Here is a 10081-nt window from a genome sequence, read left to right as displayed (position 1 = left end):
CAGGCAAAGGTGTGAGGATATGAGGAAGAGTAGAACGAGGAGTTCCACTAACTAGACCCAAGGATTTGACGGATGGAATAGATCTGTCAGACACCTGGTGCCCTAGGGTTAAGGTACTGGACCTCGACCTCTTTATTAAGATCATCCTCATCCGCATCATCTGCCATTATAGCATGGCGCTTGCCTTTCTATTTTTCATGAGCCTTCTTGGCTAGCTTTTCCTTCTTCCACTCTGCAAAGAGAGTAGCTGCATTAACCTCCTCCCTACCGGGGGATAAAAAATATTTTATTAGACGATAGAAGAAAGATCATTACCTTCTAGCAACATATGATAACTATGATAGTGTAGGATCTCTTCGTGCACCTTCACTAAGGCATACCTGCCTTAATGAACTCCAGTGCTTCATCAAACGACCAAAATTCCTTTTTGACTGACTTAAGAAGCTTTATTACTTTCGCCTCTTCAGGGTTGGGCGTATGAGATAAAAGCTAATTGTTCTAGGATTCCAGTTCCAAGATTTAGGGAATCCTGGGGGTACGCCATCTACCTCTTTAATGAAAAAAGAAGACTTCACCCAGTCATGGATATTGGAAGGCTTGGAGTGGAAAGAGCCATATCCCTTTTTTTGAAAGGTAATGTGATCCTCCGCTTTCTAGCGAATCAGAGAATGTAACGCCATAAAGTCCATAGGACCGAAATGAATCCGCAAGTTACCCACCAGATACGAGTCACATAGATGATCCATACAATAGTTAGGATGAAGCTGGCCCATTGTGATCTCAAACGAGTGCAAAATGTCTTTAATTACTTTCGGCACATGATATTGAAAACCCCTATCTATATGGCTAGTGTATATTGTAAAACATCCGCTAGACGGTTGTGCTGGACAGTGGTGGGGACTAGGGACTATACATTCTAAATCTTTCATCTAGGGATAAAGACCCTTCAAAATGCCAATCATCGTCGGTGATACCGAGGAATCCTTATCCTCCATTGTAAGGGGTTTTATCCCTTTTCTCCTAGAGGTTGAGGAACTAGTTTCCTCCATTTCCCCGAATTTTGATTAATGGTAGTAGGTATAAGAGGGGACTGTTTTTCCAACTGGGTACCCTCAGAATCCTCCTCGCCTAACTCACGAGTACGATCGTGACTCTACTAAAAACCACAGAAATTATAAATACAAAAAGAAATGAAAAATTTAGACTTAAGGGAGACACTTACATGACCAAAGTGGAAGAATCGATGAGGCATAAGCTTTACAAGATGAACAAATTCCACAAACCCAAAATCGCCAGAAAATCCAAAGTAACAGAGAGAGTGTGCAAGAAGAAATGATAGAAGGAAGCCGCTTGAGAATGAAATGGCCTCTTTATAAGAAGTAGCAAGCAAACGCTTCGAAAATTGGGACTACCAGGCAACGGGTCCATGCCCGAGTGGACGGGAAAACAATGCATGACAGACCAATAAATACTTAAGGCACGCCTTGAAGTTGAACAACCCTAAAGGGCTTTTTGGTCCTTTAAGGAGGGTTCTGATAACATCCGCATGTTATCCATAGGAAAAAACGTAGTAATAAGAATAATAGAGGAGACTCCAGTATTATGCCATGCCACGTGGCTTGAAGAGGGATACGCCATACAAAAGGGATATACGCCTGATAGAGTCGGATGAAGAGGATCCGCCATTTCCTTTCCTCAACAGACATCTACCATCGTACATCCTCTAAATTGTCTTAGAGAAGTCTAAAGGGCATTACTGTTACTCAACATTTATGATAGAAATAGATGAACTTCAAAGGCAATCAATAGTCTTGAAAAAGTATTAATGACATGACTGTTCGAATACTACTTCATCAATGCTTAAAGGTTACTAAAAATCTGTATATATACCCCATTCCCGAGATATTCGAGGTATGTTCACTTAATCGGACAAAAATTCTTGTTATTATTCTTATTATTCTCAAACAATATACTGATTTTGCATCATAGTGTCCCCCGTCGATCCCAACAGCATCTCATAGGGCAGAACGTTGGTCGAGGTTATTTTACACAAGTATCATACTTAAAATCATCAACTATTGATTGCAGATACTAGTCGTATGAATAAAGATCAACTCGAGAATCATCGATTTTTATGTGCCGCATAAAAAACAGATATAAAGAGTAGTAATTTTCTTTTATAAAAAGAGTAGTAATTTTATTTTTAATGTAATTTCTATTTTACTTGATTTTATTATATTCTTATCAATGTCAAATATCAGTTAATTGGGAGATGATCCATCCAAAAGGTACCTGACAAGCATTGAACCGAGAAAGAAACTATCAATATATATATATATATATATATATATATATATATATATATATATATATATAAATAAAAATATATTTGAAAAAGGTATTCCGTTGAAAAATATTTTTTTTAAAAGTGATATAAGTTATTGTTTCTTTTAAACTAAATGATAGGAAAGTTGTTGAAAATTAATGAGTATGAGCCCGTTTGTTTTACCTACTGTTTGTTTTTGCTGTTTGCTGTTACTGTTTGCTGTTTGCTTTTTGAAAAAGCTGCTTTTCCAAAAAGCAGAGATTCTCTGCTTTTGTAAAAGGCTGATTTTCAGGTGTGAAAGGCAAACAGCAGGTCACTAACCAAACACCTAATGCTGCTTTTAGAATTTAAAAGGCAAACAGGAAATAACTAACCAAATACCTAAAACTCTCCCTTTTGAAATGAAAAGGCAAACAGGAGCGTGAAAAGTAGCAACCAAACGGGCCCTATATGCGTATAAGATAAAGGGAAAAGTAAAAAAAAACCTTGTGGTTACGTCTGTTTTCGATTGCATGCTTGTGGTTTAAAAATTTATAAAATGGTACTTTGAGGTTCATTCCGTTAGCAAACACATACCAAATTGATTAACAGTGTTAAAAGTCAAAAGAAAAAGAGTTAATTTGGTCATTATATTTATTTATTTTATAAATTAACAACCCTTATTATCTAATTATCACAAACAAGCCCCAAAATTAAAAATAAAAATCAAATATACATTATTCTCCATCTCTCTAATTTCTATTTTTTTTTCTCTCTCTCTAATAAAAATCAAAATTAAAAAAATACATTTGAAGGAATAAATAAAAATAAAAAATTACATGAGAATAATACAAACAAACTAAATTATAGTTGCTCAACCTTGCCTCCCACTATGCATACTGATACATGAACATCTTAATTTTACTTGGATTGAAATGATAAACTGAACGGAAAATTAATTATAAAAATGAAGAATTTAATTCTAGGTGTTGATATAACCAGCATCAACAAGAACTTTCTCCCTCTTAGCTAATTCCATATCTTCATCAATAATCATCTTCACCAACTGATCAAATCCAACCTTAGGCTTCAATCCAAGAACTTTCTTAGCCTTACTTGAATCCCCTTTCAAATTATCCACTTCCATCGGCCTAAAATACTTATTATCAATCTCAACACAATCTTTCCAATTCAATCCCACATACCCAAACGCCACCCCCAAAAATTCCTCCACCGTATGCGATTCCTTCGACGCCACCATATAATCGTTCGGCTTCTGCTGTTGCAACATCATCCACATTGCTTCTACATAATCCTCTGCAAATCCCCAATCTCTCGACACCTGTAAATTCCACAAATACAGCTTACTCTGTAATCCATCTTAATCCTCCCTACTGCTCTCGTTATCTTCCTCGTCACAAAATTCTCCCCTCGTCGGGGGGATTCATGGTTGAATAAAATTCTGTTACACACATACAACCCATACGCTTCACGGTAGTTCACAGTGTACCAATGTCCTGCGCATTTTGATACAACGTATGGAGATCTCGGGTGAAACGGAGTCGTTTCAGATTGAGGAGGCAGAGTAGCTCTGTACATCTCCGATGATCCAACTTGATAGTATCAGATCTGCTTTCTCCCTGAGGCGGCGGCATGTGACTGGACAACTTCGAGGAGGTGGAGAGCACCGGTGGCCACCACATCAGCGGTGTAATCGGGAGTTTCGAAGAAGACGGCAACCTGCGATTGAAATTCTGAAACAAAAACATCACCAATCTAATTTTTAGGGAGAGAAAATAGAGGTAGAATAGGTGAGAGATGAAGAAGGAAGTGTATTTGATTTTTATTTTTAATTTTGGGATTTATTTGTGATAATTAGGTAATAAAGACGGTTAATTTATAAAATAGATAAATATAAGAACCAAATTAACTATTTTCCTTTTGAATTTTAATACCGTTAGTTAATTTGGTATGTGTTTGCTAACGGAATAAACCTTAAAGTACCATTTTGTAAATTTTTAAACCATATGGATGTTGATCGAAAATAGGTATAACTACAAGGTTTATTTTTATACTTTTCTCTAAGATAAATACAAGTTAAACAAAGATTTGCTTTTTTTTTAATTAATAAATGAAGGTAAAAAATAAAGTATAAAAAAAGACACTTTTGATTTCACGTTTTGTCAAATATATACATGTGGAATTTCTTTTTGTTCGAGTTGAGGGTTTTTTTTTTTTTTTTGCGACTATTAAGTTTTTTGCGGTGCTAAAAAATAGGGATGATAATGGGTAGGGTACTCGCGGGTAGTGCCAATCTCAAACCCTTACCTGTTTATTTTTTAATTACCCGTACCCGTCCCATTATCTTAACAGGTATATTTTTGCATCCCATACCCTTCCCATTTAATTCGCGGGTACCCTTACCCGTTAAAAATCAATAAATAGAATAAAAAGTATTATAAATTTAACAAATAAATTTAATAAATCATTTATCTAAAAATTGAACAAATTGAACCTTAATTAATAAGAATAAGTAGCTTAGTGGTATCACTCAATGGTTGAAAAACAAAAGGTTGGGGTTTAAAATCTCAAATATTACATCTAAAAAACATTAATTTTTTTAATATATAAAAGAATTATGACGGGTAACGGGTACCGGGTACCCTGGGGGGTATTTCCATACTCGTCCCATTACCCTAACGGGTAATTATTTTGATCTCATACCCTTTCCATATCATTTTATACAGGGTACGGGTAGTCCCATTAGAGTCGAATAGTGTCGGGTACCCGCGGGTACACTACCCGTTGCCATCCCTACTAAAAACAATAAATATTAAAATTAAAATAACCATTAACGGTGTTAAAATTAAAAATTTCAAAGACTTGGTAATATTTTAAACAACTTTAATTCTTCAACCTTTTCATTTTGAGGTCATTTAGGAGTTGTTTGGTGAGGAGAGAGAAAGTGAATGTTTAGAGAGAGAAACCTCCGAAAATAATGATTTTGAAAAATAAAATATTTGGTTCTATACTAAATGTGATACTAACCAACTTTAACGCTTGGAATTTTCTATTTTGAGATCATTAACAGTTATTTTTATAGTGTCAAACTAAAAGATACTCATTTTTAGCATAACGAAAACCGCAGTTCATTTGGACAAAATAAATTATATATATTTGATAAAACGTAAAAGCACATTGATTTTTTTTTACTTTACCAAAAAATATATTCCTTAAAAACTTAACATTTTCTCAAAGTATTCAAAATGCTTTAATTCAAAGAACTTTAATTCAAAAAACTAGCGGTTACAACATTGTTATATAAAAATCATTGAGTGTTCTTTTACCACTACCACCATTATCATTTCTATATTTTCTAGAACAACCACATTCCTACATTTAAATGGGTCCAATTGAGTTTGAAAAAATTGAAGAATTTTTATTAAATGAATATTTAGACAATTCAGACAACGAGGAAAAGTTATTAATAATAGCAAAATGGACAAGAATGAATGAGGCATCAATCCGCCAAAGGAAATAGAATAAATAGCATAGAAGATAAAAAAATAAAATCCCTATAACATACTCCACACGAGTTCAGATTTTGAATATTGAATTCCCAATTTTCTGACTAGCTAAATGCTTAAATCATTGGTTAATTGTTTTTTTTTATATAGAACTTGTGAGTTGAGAATTAGAGTTCATGACTAATTATTCATTGTTTCCTATGGTCATTAATTTTTTATTTTAAATTAAAGATTAATAAAAAAACATATATAGTAATTAAAAATTGATCGAGCTTGTTCACGAGCTTTCGAGCAGAACTTAAAAAAGCTCAAGTTCGGTTCGATAATGTCTAAAGTCAATCCGAGCACGAGCTGATACCACCTGGATCGAGCTTTGACCCAATTTGAGCTTGAATAGTTTGCAACGTATCCTAACTCATTAACATCCCTACCTACCACTTCAGGTCTGGCAGCTTCCACTTGCTATCTTCTCCCTAACATAATAGCACAAAGGTCTATGTTGGAGGTAATGCCTACACCTAAAAGAAAACAAGATAAAGTTAAAATATTTATCATTCCTATGGAGCCAAAGGTATCCCTCCTCGCCGAACAAAAATGAACCTCCGACATCGTCTTGAAGAACAATATGAAGTCCGTGTTTGATTTAAGACATCATGTCCTCCTAGTGGTACTCATCCGTGAAAGAAAGAATCCCCTCCAAAACCTCTTCGTCCTCCAAGATCCTTCTTACATGTCTTACCATTGTGAAGGTTAAAATTCCAATGGGCATTGAATGGAAAGCCCTCCGAATAAAAGCTACCATTAGCAACTTTGTTTGCTTCCGCCCAAAACTACCTAGCTTTGAAGCCTTTAGTAATGTCTTTCTTCTTGAATAAAAAAATTTCCATATGAGAATCCATATTAGGGATGGCAACAAAGAGGGGTGAGGGTAAGGATGGATTCCCCACTTCGTTTCCAAACACTTGCGAGGATGGATTTCGAACATCCCCATTTAAAGGTTTGAAGATTTTTTACCTCTTATGTCCGCTCAATGTGGATCCTCACGAGTGATGAGGAATCCCAGTAAAAAAATAAAAATGATTATTAAACTAGTAGTGGTTGGTACTAGTAACTTGATGTTTCAAACGTAAAATAACTAATTATATATATATATATATATATATATATATATATATATATATATATAATGCAAACAGTAGGGGTCCATTTTATGATTTAATTTAACTTTATGTTAATTGTTTGGCAGTTTTTTTTTTCTTAAGAGTGACAGCTGATGTGACATCAGGTTTGACAACTTTTAAAAGGTGCCCATTATTGGAGTGATTGTGGGTGCTAAAGAAAGTTGCCAATTTTTGGCAACCTCTTGACAACATTGTTTATTATTTTTTAATAAAAAATCTGTGGTCCTTCTCCTAGAAATAATAAAATCTGGAGCCTTTTATTTTTAATATTTATAATAAAATAATAATCTGTAAGATTATAATGTCAACTTTTCAAGCAACCTCTATTGGAGCATGTTTTAAGTAAAAGTTGTCAAAAGTGATGTGGATGAAAGAAACAATAAAATATTATATTTTGAGATTATATGTTAAGTTTTAGCACTATATTAAGCACCCTCTATTGAAGATGCTCTTAAGGTGCATGAATGATCTTATTACTAATTATCTAAAAAGACTTTAAAATGATATCTGGTTTAGTTTGATTGAGAACTTATGATTAAACGTGGAATGTATTGTTTAATCACTGCTTTAGGTTAGTTACTGATCAATACAACTATGAAAAATGTTTATTTACATTAATTAATGGAAATATTTGATATTAGCAAATAACTAAATACATATAATATAATTTAAATTAGAAAAATTCAGGGATCTATTCGGAAGCAAGACAAAGATTCCATGATTCGGGGACAGTACTCTTCCCTATCCCCATCTGCATTTCGACTTCCGAGGCAAACTTTTTCCACGTCCCAATGATCAATTTTTTTTATGATTCATCATCTCATTAATTAGAATCCCCATTTCATTGCCACCCCTATCCATATTCCGCATTCTAGGTAGGTTTTTAGAACCTACAAAATACAAACCCCATTGACGTCAACCATAATATCACACAGATCTTCGCAAGGGCCAATAAATCTAGCTACGTGTTGGGGGATATTTGATTAAGGCTTAGGTTAAACTTCTAAAGGATATCCACGATGTTATGTGGAAAGGGAAATCCACATAACCCACTCTATTAACAAAAAGATCAATCTAAGGCACAATTCAAATCAATAATATGATTGCAATTCATGATTTTTGACCGTGAACATATTTTTATATACATTACATTAGTTCAAGAGCTGCAATCTCCTTGTGTTAATGTGCTATGCATTTTTATCTGCTGCCTGGTTTTTTCAACACAAAGAGATTGTAACTCTAGAAGCAATGCGATGAATGATTATGACCTAAAAAATATATAAAAGTCTGTTAGGAAATATTTGACCAGGTTCAAATTAAATTCCTAAAGGATATATCCACAATGTTATATAGGAGAGGAAATCTCATACCCCACTTCATTAACAAAATGAACGGTCCAAGACACAATATATTCTAAAATTGATTTGGAAATAGATTTGGGATAGTACTCACTCACTATTCCCATTCCCATTTTGACTTTTGAGGTAAAAATTTCCCCGCCCCAATCCTAAAAAATTTCCATGATTCCACGCCCACATTGATTTAGATTCGCATCCCATTGCAACCCTTACCCATATTCCAATAGCAGATTTCATCGATTTTCTTCCAAGTAGGTTTCTAAAACCTAAAAAATATAAATATTGTGGTTGCAACTCATGATTTCTAATGATGAACAAACTTTTATATATTTTTCTCAAATCATAATCATCCATTAAATTACTTCTAAAGCTGCAATCTCTATGTTGAACCTGCTATACATTTTAACAAGTTCAACACAGAGATTAAAACTCTAGAAGCAATGCAAGAAATGAATATGAATTGAGAAAAGTAAATAAAAATATGTTGACCATCAAGTTGTTTATCAAAACCAGATAGGTGCAAGGGTATATCTTGACTTGGTCCATGCTTTAGGTTAGTTAAAAAGCAAACCAACTATGAAAAATGTTGGTTGACATTAAGTAATGGAAACATTTGATATTAGCAAATGCCTAAATATATATAATTCAAATTATAAAATTTCAAGATCTATTATCTGTCCTCACCTCAATTCGTTAGGAGATATTTGACTAAAGCTGAGGTTAAACTCTTGAATCAAGGATATGCACGATGTTATGTGGAAAGGGAAATCTCATACCTCGCTCTATTAACAAAATGAACAGTCTAAGACACGATTTAGTTTAAAATCAATTTTGTGATTGCATCGCTTATCATGAACATACTTTTATACATTGTTCTCGAATCAGAATCATTCACTACATTACATGTTCCACTCAAAGAGATCTCGAGAAGCAATGCAATGAATTATTATAAGTTGAGAAAATTGTTCATCATCAAGTTGTAGTTTTAAAGACACTTCAAGCTTCCATACCTAGTATAAAGAATAGAATCATGGGGAAACATTTTATCAAAAACCATACAGAGAGAAATGGCATATCATATCAAGAGTAGCATGATAATGCAAAACAAGACTACCACCTAAGACTCAACCGGATTAGGCTCATTAAGAGAATAATAAAACAAGTACTACCTCTCAAGAAAGTCCTATCACAAAATAATTAGATAAAAGCATTGAGCAAGTAAAATAACCACACACAGGAACAAAAAACAACTCCAATTATTCCAAAGATCATCATTCTCATTCTCATTCCCTTTATGACGTTTGCTTTGAGATTTACAAAAAAAAAAAACAACTCTGTTTGTTTGCTTGCCCCAAACACAAAAAAAGCATCGATTTCAATTCCTAATACAACAACAACAACAACAACAACAAAGCCTTAGTCCCGAAATGATTCAGGGTCGGCTAACATGAACCATCATATAAAACCGTGAAAATCAAGTCGTGTCAGCGACACAAATTCGCTCCCTCCACTCCGTCCTATCCACTACCATATTTTCCTCAATTCCCAATAAACTCATATCACTCTCGATCACCCTCCTCCAAGTTTGCTTAGGTCTTCCCCTACCCCTCACCACTACATCCCTTTGCCACTCTTCGGTTCTCCTAACCGGCGCATCAAGCGCTCTACGTCTCACATGGCCAAACCACCTTAGTCGGTTTTCTCTCATTT

The 10081-nt window shown here is 34.2% G+C and overlaps 1 pseudogene; it reads right to left on the bottom strand.

The window, feature by feature from the left end:
• Nucleotides 1-3046: 3046 nt before the first annotated feature.
• On the bottom strand, nt 3047-4667 carry LOC136233643 (GDP-mannose 4,6 dehydratase 1-like; annotated as a pseudogene).
• Between the last annotated feature and the right edge of the window lie 5414 nt (nt 4668-10081).

This window comes from Euphorbia lathyris, chromosome 6, assembly GCF_963576675.1.
Source record: "Euphorbia lathyris chromosome 6, ddEupLath1.1, whole genome shotgun sequence".
NCBI lineage: Eukaryota > Viridiplantae > Streptophyta > Magnoliopsida > Malpighiales > Euphorbiaceae > Euphorbia > Euphorbia lathyris.
The sequence above is the reverse complement of the archived record's forward strand: the minus strand, read 5'-3'. Positions and strand labels throughout refer to the sequence as shown.